The 27,370-nt window shown below is 43.6% G+C and overlaps 1 long non-coding RNA gene across 1 annotated transcript in view; it reads left to right on the top strand.

The window, feature by feature from the left end:
- Window positions 1–14,009: 14,009 nt before the first annotated feature.
- Window positions 14,010–27,370, top strand: part of LOC116074748 — a 45,004-nt gene continuing 31,643 nt past the window's right edge. The window contains exons 1-2 of the long non-coding RNA XR_004112262.1: window positions 14,010–14,120; window positions 24,593–24,661. This is a non-coding gene — a long non-coding RNA (uncharacterized LOC116074748). The remainder of the gene's footprint in view (window positions 14,121–24,592; window positions 24,662–27,370) is intronic.

Below are 27,370 nucleotides of genomic sequence, written 5' to 3'. Positions count from 1 at the left end.
GGCAAGCCAGCCTAGGAGTCGAACCCTCTGTGCATTCTGCTCCCTTCCTGCTAGATACGCAGGAGACAGAGGACAGCATACAGGGTTAGGCCAAGGATCTTGAACTTAATGACTGCTTCTGAGGGGAAGCACAATGCTTTACTTAGCTTCCTGACCAGTGTGGACAGCTCATCTAGACAGTGCAGGTGCCCCCGAGTGTTCTGGCTTGGTTAGCTACATTTCCCAGACTGAACCTACGCATTGGGGAATCCAATGCAAAATGCTCAACTAGTCTTCCCTGTGGTGTACTTGTTTTGAGATGTGTATCTGAGGACACTGACTTCGTTTTAGCTGTAACTTTTATTTTCTATTGGACATTATGTAATGCCTTTAAACTTATCAAAGTGTGAGACAGACAACATTGCTGCTGCCAAGGGATAGGAGAGGTGGAGGGAGAGAAGAATATGCACAAAATGATAAGAACTAGAAAGCAGGGCTGGCCTTTGGCAGGCTGCAGGCGGATCAGTGTGAAGTCCCCACGGTCCTTTTACCCAAATCAGAATGGGCAAATTAATTCAACACATTGAGAAAATGAAGCAAGAGAGGTTATTGCTTATTTGAGTCATTTAGAAACTTGGAATATTCATTGTTTTCTGTTTTGAATATTTCCTGGAAGACTGACACAAAAACAGCTGTAGATCCTCATCGTATGTGGAAATGAGGACATGAGTCAAGACTGTGGACCATGGGCTAGAGTGATGGCTCAGCAGTTAAGAGCATTGACTGCTTTTCCAAAGGTCCTGAGTTCAATTCCCAGCAACCACATGGTGGCTCACAACTATCTTTAAGGGGATCCGATGTCCTCTTTTGGTGTGTCTGAAGACAGCTATAATGTACTCCTATAAATAAAATAAATAAATCTTAAAAAAAGACTGTGGACCATGGTTGGTCAAACGGTGCTGTGGAGAACGTAGTATAATTTAGAACATATGCTTGATATAGATAACTTAGCCCAGGTTGGCCTGCCCTTTTCAACACATGCGTGCAGACACATTGCAGGCTATGGGGTGCAATGTTGGAGGGATTCCAACAATGTTGGAGGGATTCTATTGCACTACCACATCGCCAGAGGCTATGGAGAATCACAAGATGAGATGATCAGAAAACATGTATCAGGTAAAAGAATGATGACCAACTAAGGAAGTGTCTTATTGCTGTGAACAGACACCATGACCAAAGCAAATCTTATAAAGGACAACATTTGATTGGGGCTGGCTTATAGGTTCTGAGATTCAGTCCATGATCATTGTGCCAGGAAGCATGGCAGCATCCAGGCAAGCATTGCGCTGGAGGAGTTCAGAGTTTTGTTTTTTTGTTTTTTGTTTTTAATTTATTTATTTCATTATATGTACGTACACAGTAGCTGTCTTCAGACAGGCCAGAAGGGGGCGTCAGATCTCATTACGGGTGGTTGTGAGCCACCATGTGGTTTCTGGGATTTGAACTCAGGACCTTCGGAAGAGCAGTCAGTGTTCTTAACCGCTGAGCCATCTCTCCAGCCCGGAGTTTAGAGTTTTAAATCTTCATCCAAAGGAATCCAGGAGCAGACTGTCCTCAGACATCTAGAAGGAGGGTTTCAAAGCCCACCCCCACAGTGACCTAATTCCTCCAACAAGGCCACACCTACTCCAACAAGGCCACACCTCCTAATAGCGCCACTCCCTTGGCCAAGCATATTCAAACCACCATAGGAAGATACTCAAACCACCATAGGAAGATACTCAGCAATGACGTCTGGGCCATCATACGTATGTGATATAAATATATATATATATATATAATATATATATATATGACATACATGCAAACACACACACACAGCTGAGACACACTCTCTTCATTAGTATGTAAATTCTGTATCTTAATTTCTAATGTCATGATGAGTAAAACCGGAAAGAATGCACTTGGCTGCCTCACAAATTCCACAAAACAGCCTTCTATGCTAACGTGCTCACTGCCCCAATCATTTAGCAACTGCACACATTTACCCACACCAGCACTTTTCCAGGGGCTCAGTGTATCCTGAGAAGATGAAAAAGACAGCCACACTGTATCAGCTCTCACAGAATGTACATTGGTTGGGAGGCAGAAAGTAATCAAGTTATCAAATGAACAGGAAATGCACTTTCTGCTAGTAGCAGGTGGGGGTAGAGGATACCAGGCTCGTGCCTGTATGTGTGCGTGCGTGCGTGTGTGTGTGCGTGTGTGTGTGTGTGTGTGTGTGTGTATTAGCCCACTGACAACAATTTCCTACTATTGGGGAATCCAATGCAAAAATGCTGAACTAGTCTTCCCTGTTGTGTACTTGTTTTGAGATGTGTATGTGAGGACATTGATTTCATTTTAGCTGTAACTTTTATTTATATGCATGCATATATATGTGTGTGTGTGTTATCCCACTGACAACAATTTCCTACTATTTAATCACTCTCTGAAAAGAAACATCAATTGAATACAGCAAGACACTCACTTGGCTTTATTTGCACACTTCAGAAAGCCAGTTTCTTGTTACCTACAAAAAGAGATAATTTAACATTCTTTTAAAAGATGCTGTTGTTCAAATCATGCAGGAGTTTTCGAGAAAGTTGATAAAGTTTTTATATGTCCAGGGTTGCTGCTTAGAAATATTTAGGAAGTTGTTCAGAATCAAACAGTTCCAGTTGCGTCTGCGGCGGCAGCACTCATGCAGCTTCGAATCTGTCCCAGGGCTGGGACCTTGTCTCTGTCCTCCCAGGTTGGAGGAATGAGGAAAGCAGGTCCTCAGGACATGGTCCTGATCTTCTGCTCTCCCAAGAAGACATATTTGTCATCAGCTCTGTTCATGGTATATACACAGGCTCTGCCCTCCTCAGCAAAAGGGTTAGCTAATCTTAATCTTCAACTCAGACTAGCCTCTCACACTTAAGCTCTGTAGGTAGAGGAGGGGTAAGACCATCTCAGGAAACATGTGGTCAGGACCTTGATTTGTAAACAGATACCTAAAATGCCAGAATCCAAGTAGGTGGTGGAGAATAAGCTGGCAAGCTGGAGAAGTGGAGGCTGAAGGCACCACAGGGGTTGTGTCACAATTACAGACAAGGGGCAGCATTATTCTGAGGAGGAGACAGAAGGAAGGCACATGACAGTGTGTATGTACTTGTAAGGAGAGACAGTTGTTTCAGTTTGGACAAAGCTTATACAGAGGCCCTGTGTGAAAGGGGCCAGGCATACTGGGAAACCTGAGAGAACCTCACAAGACAAGGAACTGAGTTGACAGTGAGCTGAACCTGCTTGGGAAGGGAGATGGGGCCTGGGCTCCACAGGACACCAGGCAAGAGACTCGAGGCAAGAGACTCGGCTTTTATTTGGAGCTTAGGATACTTTGACTCTAATAGAATCTTCTAGATGTGGAATGGGCTTCTATCCCTGGCAAATGAAGGAGAAGAAGAGGCCATATTTGGTATCTGTTTGCACATTGGGCCTTTAGTCTATACGAGCTGGACCCAGGGAGAGGAAAGACCAAGTAGATTGTGAATATGCTCAGCACGAAACCAAAGGACCACTCCAGCTAGGAAACGGTTGGCTTCCAACCGATGCCTGTATCCCACTGAAGAATGAGATTCTGTCTTCAGTTGTTTAAACTTTACCATAGCAACATCCTCTTGCCAAAATAAATAAATAAATAAATAAATAAATAAATAAATAATAAATAAATAAATAAATAAATAAATAAATAAAAGTCTGCCTTTCTCCTAACAGCTTACTTTAGCTCAGGCAGCTGTAACAAAATACAGCAAGTGTGTGGTCTAAACAGCAAGCACTTGCTCATCACATTTATGGGGTCAGCTGGAGAAGCTGAAGTCAAGGTGTCCAGTAGATTTGGTGTCAGCTAAGGATGCACTTTGAGGTCCAGAGATGGCCACGTTTTCACTGTAGCTTTATGGGACAGAAGGGCTAGGCAGTGGACAGGGATTCCTTCTGTAAAGTGGGGCTCTGTCTTTAAGACTGAATCACTCTCCAAAGGCTTAACCTCCTAGCCCTCACCTTGCATGTTGTAATTGTCACACGTGCAGTTAGTGTGTGCACGCATGGGTAGACAACAGCCCTGCTCACTTATCTAGGAGTCCTACATTATATTCTCCATATCATTCGGATCCAGAACCCAGATGTCCACAATTGCTGGTGGAAAGTACCCGTGAGTCCCTGGGGTTTGCACCCAGGAGGCTGGGCTGGGATGACTGCTTGAATTCTGGTCTGAGACAAATATCGGACATAACAAGATGCTATAAAAGGGGGACGGGAAGGAGAGAGTGAAGAAGGAGAAAGTGGATGAGGGGAGAAAAGAATGAAATGGAAAGGTAAACCATAATTTATTCTACTTTGTAGAGTGAGGAGTCTCCAGGTTGGGCTACGTGAAGGGCCGTGACACGTCCCCACAGCGCCTTTGGTCCTTTCAACTCCTCAGGCCTGCATCATGTATGCTGTGCCCACCCCCCACTGTGAAAAGCATAATCGAAATTGGTTTTTATTGAGAGGGATCCCGGGAGCCTGGAGAGTACAGAAGTTCAAATATTAACTCTTCTTTTTATGGTTTCTAATACTGACTTCGTTCAATAGTGAAAGTCATTTTTTTTTTCTAATAAAGAGAACCACCGTGTGTAGTGAGGTCTATTTGAGGTCCACCTCTGTGGGCACCTGACATGCATGTAATACACATGTGTATAGATATACACATGTGTACAGGTAAAAGTGCCAATACTCATAAAAATAAGCGAATAAATCTGAACACCTTTAAAACTCTATTTGCACTGTACCAGAAAAATGAAGACAGGGGAAGCTGGAGTTTTTTTTTTAAAAATGTAATATTAAAATGATATATTCAGTCAGAAGCAAATATACTCACTCCTCTAATAAACAAGGCATATTTCTAACATAAATCAGGGCTTTCAGGCACGGGATTGGAGGCTGTTGGAATTAGTATAGGATTATTGGTGGACCTAAACCAGAAGATGATCCATAGAGGAAAGAGTTAAAAAAAATACCCGCTATTGGGTTATACTTGATAAAATTAGGTAATGGATTTTAAAATTACATTTACCAGAACATTTTTTGTAGGTTATCTGTAAGATAGAAGAATTCGTCCATCTACAAAGTCTACTCTGTTCTTTGTGGACAGTAATTATTCCTCATATCTACCATAGATATGAAAATTATTGTCCAACCCCTCCCCCCCAAAATCTGAGGTCAAGCACAGAGAACCCATTGTTGTGCTTGTGAAATTTTTGTGTTTGAATATATGGTCCTTAAGTGGTTGTACTATTTTGGAAGGTCATTGTCCTGGCTGGTTTTGTGTCTCAACTTGACACAAGCTGGAGTTATCACAGAGAAAGGGACCTCCCTTGAGGAAATGCCTCCATGAGATCTTGTTGCAAGGCATTTTCTCAATTAGAGATCAAGTGGGGAGGGTTTAGCCCATTGTGGGAGGTGTTATCCCTGGGCTGGTAGTCTTGGGTTCTATAAGAAAACAAGCTGAGCAAGCCAGGGGAAGCAAGCCAGTAAGGAACATCTCTGCATCAGCTCCTGCTTCCTGACCTGCTTGAGCTCCAGTCTTGATGTCTTTTAGTGACCAACAGCAATGTGAAAGTGTAAACTGAATAAACCCTTTCCTTCCCAACTTGCTTCTTGGTCATGATGTTTTATACAGGAATACAAACCCTGACTAAGACAATCATAGAACCTTTTGGACACATGAGCCTAGCTGACCGACCTAGAGCCATAGGTGTAGACCTAGAAGGTTATAGGCCAGCTTGATTGCAGTCTGAGCTCTGTTATATCTCCTGAGATATAACAGGTCCTGCCCTGGTGCAGATGGAGCCCCAGGTCGCCACCAGTCTCCAATAAAACTGTGAGCCAAGATAAATATTTCTTCCCTGAAGTTGCTTCTTTTCAGGCATTTGGTCCCAGCAGTAAGGAGTTATAGGAGTTCAAGTCAGCTAACATAACTCCCACGACCATTTTTAGTAGTTTCCCAGCCCTAAGTGGAATGATGTAGCTCCATTTCTCTGCTTCCCTTGCAGCTAAGAATAGATAGGTGCATTCTTCCAAATGGGCTGATCAACCATGGCTGAAGTGCGTAGGGCTTCCCTAAAGGCTGCTTCAGGGGACTCATCTGGGATAAGGAGACTGTCCTGTCCTTTCTATTCACTCTCTGCCACTTCCTGCAGTGTGAAGGCAATACAGGCTCAATGTTGGTGGAGCAGAAGGGGCTCTGTCCCTTCCAGTAGAACTTCCATATAAGACTTGGCAGGAGTGTTTATGGAGAACAACAAACACTCCTGCATTTCAGCACCATCACCAGGTCTCTGCTAATAGGAGTCTAATTGATACGTACAGTCTTATTATGAAAACTGGACTATACAATGCCTCAGTCTATTTATTGTTGCTATAACTGAATACCACACACTAGGAATTTACTAAGAAAAGAGGTTTGGGCATATGGTTCTAGAGGAGAGAAATGCAAGAGCATAGCTTTGGCGTCTGGTCAGCATTGGTAAGGTCCTTTCTAATGCAGCCATCGCATGGCGAGCCAGAGTTAGTGTACCAGATTAGACCTCTTTTCCTTCTCTGACAAAGCTGCTAACACCACAAAGGGTGCAGCATTCATGACCTCACCGGGTCTTGATTACTTCCCACACACGCAACCTGCACATACCAGAAATGTAAAAATTAGGAGATTAAGTTTCAACATGGGTTCTGGAGGACCCTGGTGTGAAATGTGTGTGTTTTTCCAGGCAAAAAAGGTTTAAGAATATTTGCTTCGTGGAGATCTTAGAGTTCATATCAGCTGCACTGAGGTAAACTCATAGTATGGAATGATTTCCCAGGAAACTGAAACATTAGTCATGAAAAGACGTGGGGAGGGAAATGCAAGAGAGAGAGTTCCCGGTGCTCCCAGTAGGCCAGGGTAGCCAGCCATGGAGCCCCCTGAATCCCTGGCTCTGGATATAATAGGGTGTAAATTGGTGGTCTCAGCTTTACCCTATGCCACATGGTTCATAAGTTCTTGTATTCCAAGTATGGAGACATCGACTAAAGAGATCACATTGTTCATAATGCCAATTCTGGGCAGACACAGATGGAACAAGGCTATCTCGGCCCACGACTTCATGCTACAGTTGTTTCCAACCATGCCCCTTAGAGAAGCTCTGAGAAAGGCTACAGGGGTTTAGGACACTCCTTCCCTCAGCAGGTCCACTGTCTGTCTGTGCCAGGGCTCTTCCAAGTGGGGACGGACACCTAGAGATAACCACGGGGATTCACTTGGAAAGAGAACATTAAAACTTCTACTTAGACAGGCTGGGGGGTAGCTCAGTCCGTAAAGCATCTGCTGTACAATCAATGAGGAGCCATGTTCAATTCTTTGTGCTCAGGTGGAAATCTGAGTGGGATGTGTGTTTCTGATTGAAATGCTAGGGAGGCAGAGGCCTCTGAGGCTTACTGTTCAGCCACCTAGCCTCATCCAAAAGCCCCATGTCCTAGTGAGAGCCTGTCTTAAAAAACAAAACTAAATTAAAAAACAGCAATGAACCCAAAATCCAAGGTGGTTATTGCTCCAGGAAGAATTACACCAGAGGTTGTCTCTTCTGGCTTCTGTACATATGCACACAAACATGCATGTGTATACGACCCATGGATACACACACACACACAAACCTACTTACGATGATTTCTAGTATCTAAGATATGGGAGTTAATTGGCACAGTGCTCATATTCACTCTAGGGGTCATCCACTGTGAGTTACTTCAAGGTAAGAGCAGGTATATTCAGATTCTGCAGGATGTTTTTGAAGTTCCAAGAGAACTCCTCTTATGGTCACCTTCTCCCTTTGCTGGCATTTGCATGCCTCGTCTGTGGCCTCAGAGCTCTTGAGTACTGCCCCATTCCCCAAAGAGTGTCCTTTCCAGCCTTATCTGGCAGCATAGGGCAAGCACAGCAGTAGTGACATAATCCTTCATCTTGGTAGCATGAGAAAGGTCCACATCTTGTTTACATCACTTTCTAATGTAGGTCAGCTGGTTCTCTGGACAGAGCTCAGAATCCAAGGCCTTCCACGCTCTTCTTGCCATCTCAGGGCCTTGACTGGGTTTCTACTATCTGCCAGATAAAGACCTAAAAGGCTGGAAATAGAGTCTCAGACACATAAACATCAACAGAATAGACGTCATTAAAGATGAAGAAGCATTCACACACAGCAAGGCACACACAAAGAGACAGACTCTCTGTAGAGCTGGGAGGGAATTCAAAAATAGGCGTCTATTTTCCCACTAGACAGTTGGGGGGTTTAAGTGCCTTTTGTGTCCCAAGATGGGTTTCCTTCCCCCAACTTTGGATTAATCCACTTAAACAGAGAAAGGGGAGCTCATAGGCACACAGCTTCAGATAAACATGTTCAAGGCCAGCTTTGAGCACAGCTGACCAGCTAGTTCTGGTTAGCCAGGAGCAGGGTGCTATTGGCAGGAGAAAATGTCTACCAGACCTTTGTCCCAGGTCAAGAGTGTGAGGAAGAAGCTTATCTGTGTCCCCTCTGTCTGTCTGTCTGTCTGTCTGTCTGCTCGTCCGGCTCCTAGTCTCTCACTCCCATCGTCTGGTCTCACCATCTTGAAGTCCTTTCCAGAGCACAATGGATGAATGTGTCCTGGGAATGTAGGATGTCTTAGGAGCTAATTCTTCCAGCCACTGGCCTAAAAATAAAGTAAACCTAACCCGAGTGCAAAGGATCATGGTATAAAGGGTTAAGGCATGTCCAGAGAGCACACTGCCTTCTCAACAATGGTGCTCATTTAACGGACATATGAAGAGGCGGGATCCGGGTTGGCTGGATGCCTTAAGGGCCCGGAGACCTGGTTGTGAGCTCTTGCTTTCCTTTTCTTTGTGTTCACCTTGGCTAACCCAGCACATCTCGCTGTGCATTGGTGTGTGACTAATGGCTGTTGTCTTGGGCAAGATGGAACCGGATTTCACAACGAGACGGTTGTATCTAGTCTCCACTCTGCCAGATTGTGGCTTTCCCTGAATGTTCTGATATTATTCTTCCCTAAGTCACCAGGGACCTCGTAATTACCAAAACCCAACACATACCTTTTGGTCTCTCTTTTCCTGTACCCTTTCTTTCTTCTTAATTACGGGGCACCTGAGAGCAGATCTTATTTATTTATGAAGCTATTATAATTCAAGTACATATTGCACATCGAACATATTCCTCCCCATGCTCCATCCTCTCTTTGTAACCTGCCCCTTCCTGTTGGTCCCTTCGTTCCTCTACTGAAGTGGTTTCCAATGCTGTGACCCTTTAATACAGTTCCTCCTGTTGTTGTGACCCCCAACCATGAAATTACTTTTGTTGCTACCTTGGAACTGTAGTTTTTCTACTGTTATGATTCATAATGTAAATATCTATGCTTTCCAATAGTCTTAAGGGACACCACTGAAAGGGTTATTCAACCCCCAATGGGGTGGTAACTCTCAGGTTGAAAACCACTACTCAACCAGATGAGTTCTAACCTGTGGCCTGTGGGCTCTGTAGAACTCAGGATAGCTATAGTTGGAACTTGACTGTGCTGTTCTTAAGCATGATTCATGTAGGTGGCCACATCTTTGTAAAATGTCAAAAGTTTGGGCATGCCTACTCCAGAAGTTTGACTTCCGCTTTCAAACTATATATACATACATGATTTTATGTATTTATGTAAAATCAAGGTATTTCACATAAGAGAAAACATGATATTTGCTCCTTTGGAGAATGTGGAATGAGGTTCCTTTGCACAGTGACTCAGGCTCACCTGTGTCTCCCATGGGCAGCTCTTCACCTAATCCTGACAGAAAGGGTGCCACTACTGGTCACCCTTCTCTGCCAGTTTTGTGGCTTCCATGGTTTGGTGACTCCTGACCTTGGTTTTGGTTTAGGCCTCATCTTCTGAACATGGAGACTCATACTCAACAGTGTATGAGCCATTTCCTTAGGAACCACACAGATGCTAGAACTACACATGCACTAAACATGTCTAAGCCGGTTGTTGCGAGCTGAGCTCAAGCCTTCCACCCAAGACCCTGTTTCCCAGTAGCACCTCCTCCATAGCCACCTCCAACCTGTGGACTCTGTGAGCAACCCAAGTTCATCATCCTCTCTTGAATCCCTGTTGCTCAACTCAGGTGGGATGATATCTCCCGACAAGAGGAAATTGAGAATGCACTCAGCATCTTCCCCTTTATAGTTTCTCCTGCCTTCAAACAGCTGGTCTACCTAGCCTCTACAACATTCTAACACACATGCCTCAAGTTCCACTGCTGGCCTTAGGAAATGAATGAGCATGGTAGATGGGACATAGGTTCCATTCAGTGCTCCAGAGATGACTTTACAATTACTAGTGCTTGCTGCTCTTACAGAGGCTCAGAGTTCATTTCTCCCACACACTCACACCAGGCAAGTCACAATTGTCTCTACCCAGGGGATCCCATGCCCTCTTCTGACCTATGCAAGGACCCCACACAGAGCATACACATAAATAAAAATAAATTGAAAAAGGAAGGAAGAGAGGAAGGAAATAAGGGAGGAAGGAAAAGATTTTAAAAGCTTGGTGCCAGAAGCTGTGATTCCCATTATACCTTTATGGTACCTTGTTCAACTTCTCCAAACCTTGGGATCCTCCCTAGGGGGATGAGGAAAATAAATAAAAGAATCTATGTTTGTAGGATTGCTGTGATCGTTAAATAAGATGGACAGCTGTCACTCAGGATCTGTGGGAGGCTGGTTCTAGGACCCCCTATAGATGTCCAAATCCTTCATATAAGGTGGTGTAGTAGTTACACACATCCTCCTGTATATGCTTTAAACCATCTCTAGATTACATATAATGCTCAATAACATGAAAATTCTAAGCAAATACTAATAATACATTACTAGTACTCAGAGGCTAACCTGAATAACTCTGAGGATCTGCACATGTTCAGAACACACACGGGTTTCTGTGAGACTATTTCTGGTCTGTAGTTGGCTGAATCCCTTGGACCTGGAATCTCTGGGTGGTGAGGGTCCGACACAGGACCTCACTAAGGCTTGGCATCAGTGCTAGGCAGTGTGAACTATCACTCATTTCAAAAGATTATCCTCTGAGGAAGCTGAGGTGACTTACAGGCATCTGCATAGTAGCTTAGAACTAACGGAACTAACCTATCGTCGGTGAACTACCAAGATGAGTTTCTTTCTCCCAAGAATGGAATACGGTAACCCTTAGCTTGATCAGCGATATAAGGTTTTAGTGACATCAGGTAGCCTGAGCTTTTTTTGTTGTGGCAATGATAAGTAGAGATTCTTGGGTAGGCGGAAGACAAGAAGCATCTGTTGTATTAGACACTTGTCAGGGCTGGTGTTCCACTCAGATTTTTGAATTCACTGTAACTAAGGATTTTAGACTTTCTAGCAGGCAAAATTGAATAATTTAAAGAAACCTTACAAATCTTCCTTACAGCTGGGATGTGGTGGCGCACACCTTTAATCCCAGCACTTGGGAGGTAGAGACAGGCGGATTTATGAGTTCTAGGCCAGCCTGGTCTACAGAGTGAGTTCCAGGACAGCCAGGGCTACACAGAGAAACCCTGTCTCAAAAAAACAAAACAAACAAAGAAAAAAAAAAACCCAAAACAAAAAAACAAATCTTCCTTACAAAAACATGGTGGCACCAGGAGAAATGAAAATTCACAATGTACACTCTGATAAACACAGAAACTATCTTGAATACAGAAATGCATTCACTCTATCTAACCTAGGCAGTATTCAACACACGCAGGACACTTATGTCAACCAAACTTGGGCAGCGTCGCCTAACACAAGGCTTTCTTTACACCCAACTGCTAAATGTCGTGTGCAGTTGGCTGGCTGCTGTGCTCAGGCTCAGAAAGAGAATAGCTGTGTGAGTGCTCAGTTTTAATGTGTGATTGATGTACATTAAACTATACCTTAGGTAAAGTCTAAGGCTCCATGATCAAAACTGGGAACAGAACCAACTTCTGGGAGCAGAGGAGCAGACTCGAAAGTTCAGTGGGACATCCATGAGGTGAGGAAATAAATCCAGAGAGTCTTTCTTGGGAAAATGCTGGCCTAGTAGACAGACTGGAGTCAGGACAGAAAATGGCATCTGAACTGGGAGAAGGCAAATAGTATATTTGGATATGGAAGGCTCAGGAGCCAAAGAAGACATGCAAATAAAAACCCCATGAAGTGGTTATTGTTATGAAGCCGGGACCATGATTGACAAGGAGAGCCTCTGTCTGTGTGGGGTTAACAAGTGTAGGGAAAAAAATAATATAACTCCACATCTAATGCCTTTTCTTGAAATGAGCTGACCGGGCTGAAATTACAGCCTTCAGTCATCCATGGAATTGTGGTTCGTTCCTCTGAATCAATCCCCTTGTTGGGGTATCATCTTTTACTTCTGATTTCATGTAACATAGGTCAGGAACAAAATAAGGACATTTTCATATACATCAAGTATCACTTGTTTTTAATGTTATTTAACCATATATGAGGGGAGTGAAAATATAGTTTATATAAATACTACTGCACAATTTTAACTTATTCATGTTTTATAAATTAGGATAGACAAGAAGTGGGTCAAATTTTGGAAAGCAGAGCTAATCTATTGAAGAATGCGTATTGGAGTCAGGCCTTAAGGCAGCAGATATAATAATACAAAATAAAAACATTTGGCATTACCAACTACTCTCCACCAGCCAGGCATTAAATGTTTTTCTTTTCTTTCTTTTTTTTTTCATTAAATGTTTTTCATGGTCCAACTCTTAACAAGCCTCAGGACCACCGGGCGGTGGTGTCGCATGTCTTTAATCTCAGCACTTGGGAGGCAGAGGCAAGCAGATTTCTGAGTTCGAGGCCAGCCTGGTGTACAGAGTGAGTTCCAGGACAGCCGGGGCTACACAGAGAAACCCTGTCTCAAAAAAAAAAAAAAAACCTAAAAACAAAACAAAAACAAAAACAAACAAAACAAAACAAAAAACAAAAAAACCAAAAAACACAAGCCTCACGACTATTCTGCAGGATCGCCACTTCAACCTATTTCACAAGTGGGAAAACTGACACCCAAAGTCGCTGAGTGAGGTGCTTCATTCAAATCACTGGAGCAGGGACTCAGCCCCAGGCCTCCGACTGCGGGGGGGTGGGGTGGGGGGGTCAGAGCTTTGTCTTTGCTTTGTTCCTATGGGGTGAGGGTAAGCACACACCCCCTCACTTGGAGGAGTAAGGATCGAATTCCAGGGTTCTGCCTGCTGTTCACTTTCTGAGTTTGCTTTGATGACTGGCCTCATGATCTGCCGAGAGGTTCAGCTCTTTCACTGTTACAGAAAGTAGCTCACCTGTGTGAGTAACCGCCCGCCGCACAGGAAGTGAGTGGCTCGGAAGAGGAATACAGACAAAAGCACCAGAATCAAGTAGAAGAATCACTGGTCCCAGACAGAGCCCCGGGGCATGGACTTTGACACCATAGGACAATCCCAGAACTGGACCTGTTGGTAGAGAATGGGGAACAGAAAGTTGAGCAGAGGGCTTGTCTGTGACACAGTGAAGGTCACCGGAGGGGTAAGCCATGCTCACTGCGAGGACAGGCAAGTTTAGGCATGATCCTTAAGGGGAATGATACTCAGAACATTGGCTGTTCTGTGTGGCGGCTGTGTGTGAGGAGCTGGTGGGTGAGGGAGTGGGGGCTGGAGGAGGGGCAGAGGGACTTCCCACAGCACCAGGCACTGTGGTAGCCTCTGACTAAGACTACACGCTGTGGAAGCTTAAGGGGCTCCTCTGATATGTGAGAGGTTTTCATCTGTCTTTTAGGTTAATGGTTTTTGTTTTGTTTTGTTTTGTTTTTTTGCTATTGTCGTTTGCTCTCAGAATAAATAACAAGCCTTTATTGAACTTACGTCTTTACAGGCAAGGACAGATGTTGACCACTCTCCACCTCTGGGCCCCCCTTTTCATCCTTTCTACCTGTGAAACTTCCATTTTGTAATACTCCCGTTCTGAAGGCCCTCCCGGTGCCAGGTAAGCGAGTACCCACTCTCCTGCCTTCTTTACTAGCGCTGGGGAAACCTATCTAAATAGCACTAAGACATTATTAATGCTCAGGAGCCCAAACCGGAAAAGGCCTGCACATGTCCAGCACACACGCAGACTTTTGTCAGAATGCCTGGCTGAATCTCTGGACCTGGAATCAGTGGAGTTGCTGAGTCAGACACAGGACGTGGCTGGACCTTCGCATAAGTGCTAGGCAACGTGAACGTCACCCTCGGTAGAAACTAAGGCGACTTATAGATTTAGCAGCTACGCAGTAGCTCAGAGCTAAGGGAACACAGCACACAGCAGGTTCTCAATGCATTCTCCAACAGATAAGTGAATGAATGACATCTTTAATGCTGTGATGTTGACCGAAGGCTTTACATAAGAACCTGCGTGTCTCCTGGGAATGGGGCCTCAAGCGACTCTATTCGGTATGATCCGAAGGAGAAGCTCTGGGAGGGATGTCTCAACAGCATAAGAAGAGGCAGTAGCAGAACTATGTTGCCTGAACTGGGACAACTACCGTGGCTGATCTGCAGAGCTGGTGAAATCGCATCTAGATGGCAGGAATTGTGGGACAGTAGAACAGGCCATAGACAAAAAGGGTAAGCTTTCCTTACCAAGGTCCTTCTGAAGGGATGCTGAACTCGGCACAGTCTTTTATAAGGATGGAAAATCGTTTTGGCAGTAGAGCTGTAAGAGTGGCAGCTCTGTGCCACATCCCTTCAGCTGAGAGAATGACCTGGTTCTGTCTCCTGTATGTCTAGAGGGTAATATTCTCTTCCCACTCCCCCTTTCATTGTGTTGGGCCAACTGGCTTTCATATAATCTATTGTAATGGGTTCTGTGTTTTCAGGCCCCTGGCCTCAACTCTACTCAAGACCTCTTATATAATTTAGGAAGAATTTACTGGGTACTTAGGGCATATAATATACCGTGACAACCCCAAGGAACACAAGAGAAGGTTACATATGCTTTGTCCTAGAGGAACTTGGTTCTGGAGTCATGACTTTGACCCATAGAGCAATAAAGAGGCTTGTTATAGAAAGCTCTTTTTTTTTTTTTTTTCTTTCTGGTTTTTCGAGACAGGGTTTTGCTGTGTAGCCCTGGCTGTCCTGGAACTCACTCTGTAGACCAGGCTGGCCTCGAACTCAGAAATCTGCCTGCCTCTGCCTCCCAAGTGCTGGGATTAAAGGTATGTGCCACCTCTACCTGGCTATAGTGGAATTACACGGTTTTAAGGAGGTGTGGTGGTTTGAATACGCTTGGCCCAGGGAGTGGCACTATTAGGAGGTGTGGTCTTGTTGGAGAAGTGTGTCACTAGGTAGGATGGGCTTTGAGACTCTCTTCCTAGTTACCTGGGAGACAGGCAGTCTTCTCCTACCAGCCTTAGGATGAAGATATAGAACTCTCAGCTCTTCCTGCATCATGCCTCCCTGGATGCTGCCATGCTCCCTCCTTGATGATAATAGACTGAACATCTTCACCCGTAAGCCAGCCCCAATGAAATGTTTGTCTTTATAAGAGTTGCTGTGGTCATTGGTGTCTCTTTATAGCATTGAGAACCCTAAGTAAAACAAGAGGTTAGTCCTTAATAGTGTGAACTGGAGTTACACAGTTTTATGGAAGTTAGTCCCTTGGAATCTGAACTGGATTGGTGACAGGAAGGTCTAGAGAAGAAGGCTGATTGACAGATCACCATGATGGCTGGTCTTCTATCCAACCTGCCAGAGCCAGCTGCCTTGGTCACCCTTTTGACTTCTTCCTGGCACAGTTTGCTTTGCTGAGCACTTCATGCATATTATGTCTCAGCATCGGTTGCCTCATGGCTCCAATCAAACATGAGGACAGCCAGCTCCTATGCCAATAACTTGACTTCTCTTGTGAATCCAGCTCCAGCCTCAGGCTCTGGTCTTGCAGCCCCTCGATGACTCTTCTGCGAGCGCTCGAGACCTTCCAGTCGTTACCATAACTTCCTAGGTGACAGCTAAACACCACTCGGATCTTAGCAGCTGACTTCAGCCTGGCAGACTGGGACTCCTCCATCCTGCTTGTGTAGCTGGCTGAACGAAGTAGAGCGAGTGTGGAGACCATGGGAGTGACCGCTGCAGAAACAGTTCCCTTGTGGTGGCTAATCTTGATTGTCAGTCTGATGGCATCTGGAATCTATTAAAACCAAAGCAGCGGGCATGCCCGTGAGAGGTTTCCTTGATTGTATTATTTGAGGTGGGAAGACCCGTTCAAAATCCAGACCATACCTTCTGATGGCAACCCATACAAAAGATGTGGAAGAAGGAAGTTTTGGCTTTCTGCCTGCTTGCCTTCACTCTCCCTGGAATCCTGCTGCGAGACACTCCACTGCTAGTATTAGACCCTACTGTTTTTGGATTTCAACATAGACTGAAGACCAGCAGCTCCTTACAAATCCTCCAGGATTAGAGGACTCTAGGTGCCATATTGGGACTGCTGAAGTGTCCAGTTTCATGGACTGAACAGCTCCTGGATTCTTGGCCATTCTGTTGTGAGACAGCCATTATTGGAATTACCTACCTGTGTGCATTTCCCGGCCTGTAAGCCACAGTAATAAATCTCTCAATCTTTCAATCTCTCTCTGTCTCTCTTTGCTTCTCTCTGTCTCTGTATCAGGCAAGATGCAGGTCTGTTGCCTTGGAAACACAACTCCACAGGAAATATGGTCCTACAACTCCCGGGAGAACTTCCAGCTACACAGCGTGTACCTACAGCTTTTAGAATTTTCAGAGAATGAGGCTAGGAGGACACCCAGGCTAGTATCCAACCCAGGGCCATCTACTGCTACCTCGAGCTGAGAAAAGGTTCCCTGCTGTCCAGCAGGTTCAGGGGCAGCTTTTCTGAAAAAAGACCCACAGTGTACGGCCAGCAGGATGCCTTTGGCTTCTCCATTTTGGCAGAGTTTCTGTGTGAAGGGGACCTAGAGGGGTGGAGAAGCTTGGTTTCAGCAGGGTGGTCCCCTGCTTGTGTTAATAACAGAGTTTTCACTGGGATGGCTAGAAATGAACATCTCTTTTATGTTGTCTTAGATAATAGTTTCCTTATCTACTGAAAATGGAAGCAAAACAAAGCCAGCACTTTTTTCACACGCGCATGCAATCATCAATTTGTCCACAGTTCAGTAGGAGGGCACAGGGAGCCCAGCCACACCACAGAATGAGCCACTCGGGGCATGGTGACATCTTCTTAGTTGAAGTCAAAATTCCCAGCAGAATTTTATAAAAATGCACTTTATCGTCAGCATATAAGGATGGAAGATTCAATTACAGCACAGTTCTCCACTCATTTCATGGGCTATCTCAGGACACGTGGGTTATTGACAGTTGGAAAAATGGACAGACACATCATTAGAACAGCAGGGAACGTGTGCTCTCGAGCAGCCAAACGGTAAAGACGTTCTTTAACACCCACAGAAGTCACTTTCAACATATTAATGCTGCAAAATGAAAGTGAGTCTTCCCATCGTTCTCAGCGGCTCTTGCCCATTCACAGTCCAACTTAAAGTTTTAAGTTATACAATAAGTTACAGTTATTTTCTTTCCACCCTTGAATAACAGACATTCCTGTTTTGTAGAATGCAGGTGTCTTAAGGGCAAAACTTAATGTGTGCTGCCTATGGACAGGTGAGCCTCCAGCTCTAGGGAGAAATTGATGTTTTATAAGTTACACACACACACTTTTAATTACAAATTTATTAAGATTTCCCCATATTTTTGATCATGTTTTCACTACTCCAATGTCTCTCAAGTCTTCCCCATTTTCTTCCTCTCTTTTCCCTCCCCCCTTTTCTACAAAAACCCATGAAAAAACAAAAATGAAAATCAAAGAACAAAACAAGATGAAACAAAATGAAAATCCAACAAATAAACAAAAAAAATCAGTCAAAAATCGATAAAAAGTCTTCAAAAATTTAATGGATTTCATTCGAGTTGGCCAATTATGACTTGGGCACGGGGCACCTGCCCAGGAGTATGGTCGATATACTCATTGACTCTATTGGAACTAACTGGCTTTCACTTCTCCAATGGGTATCAACTACCGATAGCTTATTGGTTAGGAGAAGGATCCTGCTTTCCCTTCCCCCCTCTCAGTGCTGATACCCATCTAGTTTGAAACGGTGTAGGTCTGGTGTGCGCTGACATGCTCTCTTAGAGTTCAGATGTGCATCAACTGCACATCAGTCAGTTGTATCTGGAGGATTCTCTTTCCTTAGAGTCCTCCACCGCCTCTGGCTCTTACATGCTCCCTACTTCCTCTTCCACATGGATCCCTGTGTCCTAATGGGAGGGGTCGATGAAGACATCACATTGAGGACCGAGTGCCCCAAAGCCTCACTCTCTGAACGTTGTCTGCTTGTGGACTCTGCGTTCATCCCCTCTATTGCAAGAAGAGATTTCTCTGATGAGGGATGAACAAGGCACTGATCTATAAATATAGCAGTATGCCGTTAGAATTCACTTTATTGTTCTATCCCTTTAGTAGAATGATAACACTAGGTTTTTGTGGTGGTTTGTATATGCTTGGCCCAGGGAGTGGCACGATTAGGAGGTGTGGCCCTGTTGGAGTAGGTGTGTCATTGTGGGCGTGGGCTTTAGTACCTTTGTCCTAGCTGCCTGGAAGTCAGTATTCTGCTAGCAGCCTTCAGAGGAAGATGTAGAACTCTTAGCTCCAGCTGTACCATGCCTGCCTGGATGCTGCCATTGTTAGCATCAGGACCTCTGAATCCCGTAACATTACATAAGTGGGCTTCACAGACCTGTTGCCAGGGCAACAGCTGCATATTCCCAGAATCCACTGGGCTCACCTCCCACCTTTACCTGCGGCCACTACATCACTACATATATATATATATATATATATATGGGGAATGCTCTCCCTCTCTCTCTCCCCACCTCTTCTCTTTCTGCTACTACCCTCCCTCAATTAAACCTCTTACACGTGGAACTGTTTGGGCCTAGTGTGTGGTGTGTCCTGACATGAGCTGCTGTTCTAACACATCAGCTATGTTCCCGCCTTGATGATAATGGACTGAACCTCTGAACCTGTAAGCCAGCCCCACTTAAATGTTGTCCTTATAAGAGTTGTCTTGGTCATGGTGCCTGTTCACACAATAAAACCTTTAAGACAGTTTTCCTCTAGGCCAATGCACTATCTAGTCTCAGGCTCTTTTGTGCATTTTTTTGTTTTGTTTTGTTTTTGTTTGTTGTTTTTGTTTTCGTTTTTTGAGACAGGGTTTCCCTGTGTAGCCGTGGCTGTCCTGGCACTCACTCTGTAGACCAGGGTGGCCTCGAACTCAGAAATCCGCCTGCCTCTGCCTCCCAAGTGCTGGGATTAAAGGCGTGCGCCACCACTGCCCGGCTCTTTTGTGCATTTTAACAGAGCCAGGGGTCCATCTCATGGAGTGGGACTTAAATCCAATCAAAAAGTTCTTGGTTCCTACCGTAGCATTTGTGCCATTTGTATCAGTCCACCTTGTAGGCTGCTGTAGGTCACAGGGTGTGTGGCTGGGTGGTATTGATGATGTAGTTTCTCTTCCAGTAACATGCACAGTAACTTCCAGGACCACGAATGCTAGCCAGTAGGGGCGAAGCTTCTAGTCAGGCACCAGTGTTCCTGTCAGAAGTAAGGCCTTGATATCACCGTTATGGAGAATAACCAATACCTTAGCCTGTGATGTTTGAGGTTTCCATGGGACCCCTTTGGCCTATGACTCAACAAGATGTAACCCATTTGTGGCACTGAGGCTTTTACTTGGCTGACATACGGTGTCTAATTGGGGTTTTGTTTTCTTCTTTATATTATAGCTCTACCTAAAGTCTTTTCATATATGTATATGTTTTAGGAGGCTTCTACAGTAACAGCCTTCCATATGATCATTGAAAAAGACCTTTAGTGTTAGGTGTCCCTTCTTAGATCTCCACCTTTATCACTATCTCCCAATACTCTCCTTATCCATCCTTCTATTCCACTTTCCCCATTTACTCCATAACATTCTATTCTCGAAAACTTAAAAGCTAACATCTGCATTTAAGAGAAAATACAGCATTTGTCTGTTGAGGTCTGGGCTACCTCACAGGATGATTTTTTTTTCTAGTTCCATCCATTTACCTGCAGATTTCATCTTTCTTAACTGCTGAATAATATTCCATTGTGCAAAGGTACCACGTTTTCATTATGCTTGCACCACTGATGGCTCTCTAAGCTGTTTCCAATCTGGCTTTTCTGAGTAGAGCAGCAGTGAACACGAATGAGCAAGCAATGGGGTGCAGAGTTCTTTGATATATATCCCAGAGTGGTATAGCTGGATCTTGAAGAAGATTGATTTTTTTTCAGCTTTCTGAGGAAACTCCACACTGATGTCCATAGTGGCTGTACAAATTTGTACGCGCAGCAGCAAAGGAAAAATGTTCTCCTTACTACACATCCACCGACGTGTTGTGAAGTTTGCTTTAGTGATCTTTGCCACTCTGACTGGGGCAAAATGAAATCTCAAAGTAGTTATAATTTGCGTTCCCCTGATGGCTAAGCATGGTGACTATCTTTAAAATGTTTCTCTGCCATTTGTGTTTCATCTTTTGGAGGTCTCTCTGCTTCGTTCTGTGCCCCATTTTAAAGTTGGGTTGTTTGGACTTTTTTTTTTTTTTTTTTTCGAGACAGGGTTTCTCTGTGTAGCCCCGACTGTCCTGGAACTCACTCTGTAGACCAGGCTGGCTTTAAACTCAGAAGTCCACCTGCCTCTGCCTCCCAAGTGCTGGGATTAAAGGCGTGTGCCACCACTGCCAGGCTGTTTGGTTTTTTTTTTTTTTTTTATGTTCAGCTCTTTAGTTTTTTGTAGGAACTAACCTCTAATCAGATGTACAATGGGTAATGGTTTTTCCCCATCTGTAGGCTGCTGTTCCTGAATGGTGATGTTCTTTGTCATGCTGAAGGTTTTCTGCTCCATGAGGTCCCATTTGTCCACTGTAGGTCATATCTATGCTAAAGGTATCCTGTTCAGAAAGTCCTTTCCTGTGTTAATGAGTTCAAACGTATCCCTTCTCTTCTCCTCTACCAGATTCAGAGTATCTAGTCTTATGTTGAGGACCTTGATCCACCTGCAGTTGAATTTTGTGTGGGGGTAATAGATATGGATCTATTTTTATTTTTTCTACATGCAGCCATCCAGTTTCTACAACGTTGTCTAGTATCATTGGTTGAAGATGGTGTTTTTTCCCCCAGTGTGTATTTCTGGCTTCTTAGCCAAAAATTGTGTCCATATGTATGTGGAATTATGTATGGGTCTTCAATTTGATTCCACTAATCAATAGATCTTTTAAATACTAATGCTTTGCTAATGTTGTGCTGTTTCTATTACTATTATTATTATTATTATTATTATTATTATTATAGCTCTGTAGTACAGCTTGGAGTCATGAATGGTAATACCTCCAACAGTTCTATTATTATTCAGGACTGCTTTTAGCTATCCTAGGTTTTTGGTATTTTTTGCAAAATTAAATGTTGTTTTTTTAAATTTTCATGAAGAATGTTGATGGGTACTATACTGACTCTGCAGATTGTTTTTGGTTAGAATGGCTATTTTTATAAAATTGATCATACTGATCCATTAGCATGGGAGATGCTAATGTCTTCCAGTGTCTTCTTCGTTCTACTTCTTTAATGTCTTATAGGTTTGATTATACAGGTGCAGTTGCTTGGTTAGAGATATCCAAATATACATACATATATATTGGGAATATGAATATGTATGTATATACATACATACATATATATATGTGCTATTGTCAAAGGTACTATGTCTCTGATTTCTTTTTCAATCTGTTTGTCATTTGTGTATAGGAAGGCTACTACATTTTGTGCATTCATTTTGTATCCTGCTACTTTGATGGAAGTGTTTATCAGCTGTAGATGTCTCCCAGTAGACTCTTTAGGGTCTTTTATACATGAAATTATATCATCTACACATAAGGATACCTTGACATCTTCTTACTCTATTTGATCTCCTTCGGCTGTCTTGCTGTTCAAGCAAACCCTTAGATCTCCATTGGATGGGTCCTTGTCTTGTTCCTGCTTTCTCTGCATTGTCAGAGGCTATTACTACCAATGATCCACTGAAATTCAGATCCTGGAGTTAGTGTGGGCACACCAGGGGATCATGAAAGAAATCTCATGATGGCAGGATCAGGTCTGGCCAGTTTCTTCAGTTTCTTTAGGACAGGTTTAGATAAAGCCTCCTTTGAAATGAAGGAAACCTTTCCCAGCTTGGGTGGAACAGCTGCCTAAGCATCCCACGTCTCTTTTCTGTGGTGACTTACTCACTTCGTTGGGCAGAGCTGGCATGTTCGGTCAGTGGAGAATTATGTGCACCCCTGTGCCATCTGTGAATGCTGAGTCCTTCAGAGACTCGGTGATGGCACCCCAGCCACACAACCTCCTTCTGGGTGGGCTAAGGAACAGACCTGCGTGGGCATCACCCCATTTTTACACCTTCTCAAGCTTCTGGTGACACTTAGCGTGAGTGCGGTTGTTCTTCTTATTACTATCTCCTATTATTTCTACCTTGGAAATAAAACACCAGGGTTTTTATCTGAGGCTCTGAGAGCAGCAGCTGAAGGAAAGAACCATACAATTTGTGAGGGAAATAGAAAACCTTTGCTTCTAGACGGTGTAGCTACCCCACTAGTTCAGCGATGGCCAGGATGCTGTTCGGAAACGAGCTTTGTGCTAGTAACCATTTTCTTACAGCCAGCCCACGGCCTCAGAGTTACTGTTGCCAAGATATTATCTGTCAATGATGACTGACATCAAAGTGTTGCCCTGAGTTTTCTGTGAGAGAGCTGATAGGGCATTAGCCTTATTCTGAATGCCAAGGCAACTCTTATTTGCAAATAGACACCATTACTTAAGGTGCAGGATGGGGGCAATCGGGAACAGGAACGTCTAAAGAATCACTTCAGCGACGTCAATGCTGATGTCGTATCTCACTGTCCAGCTGCCTGTGTTGCTACTGCCCCACCCCCATCCACAGTCCCTGCTCCATCCTGTACCCAGAGGCACCTTGCCCCAGTGCAGATAGGATCTACTCTCTTTTCATTTCCTACCTGACTTTCTTAAGGCTTTCTGTTGCCAGGGAACTAATTTTTTCCTCAGCCCCATTAAGGTTTAGTATGTCTTGGCTCCTACTGTCCCTGTACCCTCACCACTCACCGTTTACCCAGCGCTTCCACCCAGGACCTTACTGGACACAAGGAAGTTCCTATTCACTTTTGTTTCAGTTTCCTTTCTGTTACTGTAATAAAACACCGTGACCGAAAGCAAGCTGGAGGACAAGAAGATTTATGGGGTAGCACTTCCAAGTCGCACTCTATCTTTGAGGGAAGTCAAGGCAGGAACCCCCGCAGAAACTTGAAGTAGAAACCACGGAGGCTCACTCTCCGGCATTCAGGGTCACCTGCCTAGGGTCAAGACCTTCAAAAGTGGGAGGGCCCCTCCTCCACCAATTAACCATCAAGACAGTCAAGGCACCCTTCCAGCTCAGATCAGGCTTCTTGCCTCAGTGTTATACAACGTGAGTGTGTGACTTCTTCAGCAACAGGACCTTACAAGTGGGTGGACATCCAAAGACATTGGCAATAACCTGCACTGTTTGGGGCCCTCTGGGGCCTTGTTAACCAACAGATCATAGGTAAGTATCCCATACTTGGTACTGGGATTTTCATTTAATAACATTTGACTTTTGGGAGGAACATTATCCACTCACACAGTGTCTCCACTTAGACTTAAAAAACATTTTCTTTAATAGATTTACAAAATAGTAGGGTTCCACAGGGCCTTTCCATATTTTCTTGGTTAGCCATTCTTGTCACCCTCTCCTCTCCCCATATCCCCCAACTCCACTTAATTCCTCTGATGGCTAAGGATGTTGAACATTAGGGGGAAAAAAAAAGGTTTTCTCTGTCATTTGTATTTCTTCTTTTGAGAATTCTGTTTACTTTCATGTCCCAATTTTTAATTGGGTTATTTGTTTTTAATTCAGTTTCAGGTTTTTGTTTTTGTTTTTTTTTTGTTTTTTGTTTTTTTGAGACAGGGTTTCTCTGTGTAGCCCTGGCTGTCCTGGAACTCACTTTGTAGACCAGGCTGGCCTTGAACTCAGAAATCTGCCTGCCTCTGCCTCCCAAGTGCTGGGATTAAAGGTGTGTGCCACCACTGCCCAGCTTTTAGTTCTTTTTATGTTTCAGACACTAATCCCTGTCAGATGTCAAATGTAAAAGTCCCTATGAAGAACCATTGGCACTCTACAGGGCTCCTTCCCTCGAATGATGGTGTCCCATGCTGATCATGAGTCTTAATGCTTGCACTACCAGAGCTCCTCTTGGGAAGTCTTTTACTGTGCCAATAAGTCTATTCCCAACTTTCTCCTCTTTCAGACTCAGGATTATCAGGTCTTCTCTCGATCCACTTGGAGTTGAGTCTTTGTTTGTCTCGCTGAGGCTATGGTGAGTAAAATCATTTCCCCATTTTCATTTTTAATATGTTTGTTGTCAGTACGTGGGAAGGGCAAAGATTTCTGTGCGCTAATTTTATATCTTGCTATTTTTTTTTTAAATTTATCAGCTTTAGGAGATTTCTGGTGGAGTCTTTTACATATATATAATCATATCATCTTCAAATTTGGTCTTCCTTTCCTACCTGTGTGCCCTTTATCTATTTCTCTTGTGTTATTGCTCTTGATAAGACTTCAATCACACCGGGCGGTGGTGGTGCACATCTTTAATTCCAGCACTTGGGAGACAGAGGCAGGCAGCTTTCTGAGTTCAAGGGCAGCCTGGTCTACAGAGTAAGTGAGTTCCAGGACAGCTGGGGCTATACAGAGAAACCCTGTCACAAAAAAACAAAAAACAAAAACAAACAAACAAACAAACAAACAAACAAAAGAAAGCAGGATGATCAAGCCATGTGAGACGAGCCTGTAAGCAGCACTCCTCCATGGCCTCTGCATCTCTCCTGCCTACAAGGTTCTGCCCCATTTGAGTTCCTGCCCTGACTTCCTTCAGTGCTAAACAGCAATGTGTAAGTGTAAGCTGAATAAACACTTTCCTCCTCAACTTGCTTTTCGGTCATGGTGTTTTGTTGAAGCAGTGAAAATCCTAACTAATACCTCAAAGCTCGCTCCTACAGTGACACACTTCTTCCAACAAGGCCATACCTACTCCAACAAGGTCACACCTTCTAATAGTGCCACTCCCTAAGGGCCATGCATTGAAACACATAGGTCCATGGGGGCCATTCCTATTCAAACCACTGCAGAAGTGTACCTTATGCCTTCTGATTAGTTCTGGCTTGAAGTCTACTTTATCTGAAATTAGAATAGCTATGCCTTTGTAAGTTATATTTTCTTGGAAAACCTTTTCCATCCTTTTTCCATTGGGTAGGTTTTGTCACTGATAGTGATATATGTTGTTTGAGGGCAGCAAATCCAATCTGCTAGTCTGTGTCTTTATTTTGAGACAAGATCTCATATAGCTCTGGCTGGTCTGGAACTCTCTATGTAGATCAGGCTGGCTTCAGACTCACAAGAGATCCACCTGACTCTACCTCTGGAATTAAAGTTGTTTTCTACCACACATAGCTTAGTCTGTGTCTTTAAAATGCGAATTAAGTCCACAAATACTAGGAATTATTATTGAAAATGGTTTAATTCCTATAATTTTGTTACTTTGTGTTTTTAGATTTCCTTTGATTAACTGTCCTGCACTGATTATTTATTTCTTAAGACATCTCAGGTGTGTTTATCCTTTTCCTCAGACTGAAATATTCCCACCAATATCTTCTATTGAGATGGCTTAGTGGTCATCCATTACTTTAACCTGTTTTTTGTCACAGAAAAATTTTATTTCTCCTTCAGTTTTAATGGTATTATGCTCGGTTGACAATTGTGGTCCTTTAGAAGTTAGAAAACATTTTTTTCTCATGCCATTCTGGTTTTTAAAGTTTCTGTCAAAAAAATCAGGTGTTATTCTGATGGACCTGCCTTTAGAAGTTACTTGACCTTTCTTTCTAACAGCATTCAATGCCCTTTTTTATCCTAAGTTTCAATGTTTTAACTGTAATATGTCATGCGGAGTTTCTTTTCTGGCCCCATCTAGGCCTCTGAACCCAGATGGGCATCCCTTTCTCTAGGTCTGATACATTTTCTCCTTTGATTATGTTGAAAAATTTCTCCGTACCTTCATTGTAGTACTCTTGTTCTCCTATGCCTATAATTTGTAGGTTAGATCTTCATGGTGTCTGAAAGCTCCTCCCTGTTCTTTTCATATATTTAAAAAATTTCTCATTGAGTTCTACAGAGCAATCCAATTCCTTTACCTTGTCTTGGAGCCCTGACTTTGCTTTCCAAATGATCTATGCTGTCGGGTAGATTTTCCACTGAAAATTGGCTTATTGAGTTGTTAATTTGCAGAACCATTTCACTTTGGCTTTTCTTCAGCAATTCTATCTCTTTACTGAATTCAACTTTCATAGCTTGGATTAATGTCTTTATCTAATTCAGCTCTCTCTTTTTTTTATTTCTTTGGGTTGATTGAACATAGTTATCAAAGTGGAAATTTCTGATTCTTTCTCTCTTTTCTCTCTCTCTCAAAACAGAGAAACTAAAAATAATCAATGAAGTAGAAAGTACGAAAATAAAACAAAATTTTGTATGTACGCACACATGTGTGGATGCACACACATACATAATACACACATATGGAGTCCATTTTGTGTAGACCAACTATTCCTGGGCCTGGGGCCTTCCCTGGAATATGGTTGATATACTCAGAGATGGTCTACTGAAGAAAGTTGATTTTCCCTTTTCTAACAGGTATCAATTGCAAAGAGCTTCTTGGTTGGGAGCAATATTATGTCCACTTCACTTTCTTGGTGCTAGGAATTTGTTGTGCAGGTCTTGTGTATGTTGTCACAGTTTCTGTGAGTTCATATGCACGCCAGCTTTGTTTGGTTCTCTAAGTTCCAACAACTAAGTATAGATGTTCTACCGTGAATAAGCTCCGTCTAAGTGACAGAAGTAGGAAATCTTGGGGTGACACATCTAGAAGGACTGTGTGTGGGGGTGTCTCTGAAGGTCCTCAGGTGTGTGGGTGGCTCTGAAGGTCCTCAGGTGTGGGGGTGTCTCTGAGAGGTCCTCAGGTGTGTGGGTGGCTCTG

This window comes from Mastomys coucha, unplaced genomic scaffold (genome assembly GCF_008632895.1).
Source record: "Mastomys coucha isolate ucsf_1 unplaced genomic scaffold, UCSF_Mcou_1 pScaffold3, whole genome shotgun sequence".
Classification (NCBI taxonomy): domain Eukaryota; kingdom Metazoa; phylum Chordata; class Mammalia; order Rodentia; family Muridae; genus Mastomys; species Mastomys coucha.
This window is presented reverse-complemented; position numbering and strand designations above follow the sequence as displayed.